Raw genomic sequence first — 1,932 nt, forward strand, 5'->3', positions numbered from 1 at the left:
CGTGGGATGAGAGCACATTTCTAGAGGAGTAAACCTAAAATTTATTACGGAAATAAGAACTACATAATTGCTATCCATTTCTTCGTTTTTTCTGATTATAAGTATAAATTTTTACAATGTACTTTGTGTCTCACGATGTAATATTTATTGTTAAGACAAAATTTTGATGTAATGAACAATTTCGAGGCATTTGAACAAGACAGAATAAAGACATATCAAATCCTCTGAAAATATTTCCACATCAGAAGAGATGTTATTTGAAAGAGATCTAAAACAAGTGGTACAGAACCTAAATAACACGAGCAGATTAGGTGCCACATTTCCTCTAATTTTAGACATGGTCCCCAGTCTTCGGCTGGTCGATTATTGTACCTTTCGCTACATCTAGACAGTGATAAATATTTTATATTTCTTTCATTTTTGTTTGTTTAATCAGAGTCATAACAGGATTTTGGTTTCTTCCTTTATTGATGCTTCGATTCAAGTTGATTTTTCAACATATATACAGTTGATAGTTCTGTCTTTTCCCCTTCCTCCTGTCCTTTTTTACCAATTACTTTCCTTGGTAAAATAATTGTTTCTTAGGGGAAACAGAGTTACCTGGTCCTGATTGTGTGATTCATCTGTCGGTGCCTATGAATTTTGGTTCTAGAGATGTTTAGCTTTTGTTACCCAACTTGCAACCCGTAAAATTTCCCCGCAATTACGCGCCTTCGACTTTTATGCGCATATGGAAACACTTTGTACGAATATCGATGTGTTAATATGCGAAAGACATTCAATAAGAAACAAATTCACGAAGAAAACAACTATAAACGATGATTAATTGAAACCCTCAGCTGCCGACAGGTGTTATTGATATACCTCGATGGAGATAGCTAAAAATGTGTTCCCCGACCGGGACTCTAACCCGGGATCTCCTGCTTACAAGGCAGACGCTCTACCCATCTGAGCCACCGAGGACACAGATGATGAGCGCGACTGCAGGGACTTATTCCTCGCACGCTCCCCGTGAGACCCACATTCCCAGCTGTCCACAATCTACATACGTAATCTTCCTAATAGATATTTTGCCCATCCATGTAAGCAGGAGATCTCGGGTTCGAGTCCCGGTCGGGGCACACATTTTCAGCTATCCCCTTCGAGGTATATCAACAACACCTGTCAGCAGCTGAGGGTTTCAATTAATTATCATTTATTCTAGAGAAGCTGCACGGTCATCAGTGGTATCTGTTCGTTCGAGAACAGTTACTATCTTCATATATGAAAAAAAACTATATTTTTTAGAAAATGAAACCGTTACTACCTCTCAACTCATCCCCAGCAACAATAATACAGTTGTCCCAACGATGTAATGGTGTTTTTATACCTGAACCAAAGAAGTCCTTGTCTTGAGGTTCGAGCCACATTCCCACAAATTCTTTGGCCTCCTCGTTGTTGCTGAACTTCTTTCCACGAAACATCTCCGTGAGTGGTCGAAACAAATCAAACTGCGAGGCATCCACATCAGGAGTATAGAGAGGAAGAGGTAGTATCTCCCAACCATTTTCTCAATGGTTCTTTAAGTCAGCTGGGCGGGGTGAGGGCGAGCATTGTCGGATGTCAGAATCACGCCCCTTTTATTTATTTTTTCTTTTAAAAAATTTTCTCTCACTGCTAACTGTAATTTCTCCATCAGTATGTCTGAGTAGTAGGCACTATTTGTTGTACGCTGATCTTCCAAACAATCGAAAGACAACACCTACGGCATCCCAAAAGACGGTTAACATCCCTTTTTCCACTGAGTTTTGCTTTGTGAATTTCTTTCGGACAGATGAGCCTGTGTGCTTCCATTCCATGCTTTGTGTTTTGGACAGGTGGTTGAAAATAATAAAACCAGGATTAACCATACGCTGAAATGTTGTTTACAAAAGGATTGCCTTCCTTACTTTA

At 39.4% G+C, this 1,932-nt stretch overlaps 1 non-coding gene across 1 annotated transcript; it reads right to left on the reverse strand.

The window, feature by feature from the left end:
• Positions 1–889: 889 nt before the first annotated feature.
• Trnat-ugu (transfer RNA threonine (anticodon UGU)) lies at positions 890–963 on the reverse strand. The gene has a single exon. It is a non-coding gene; the product is annotated as a tRNA-Thr (tRNA).
• Between the last annotated feature and the right edge of the window lie 969 nt (positions 964–1,932).

The sequence above is a fragment of the Schistocerca nitens genome, chromosome 8, assembly GCF_023898315.1.
Source record: "Schistocerca nitens isolate TAMUIC-IGC-003100 chromosome 8, iqSchNite1.1, whole genome shotgun sequence".
Classification (NCBI taxonomy): domain Eukaryota; kingdom Metazoa; phylum Arthropoda; class Insecta; order Orthoptera; family Acrididae; genus Schistocerca; species Schistocerca nitens.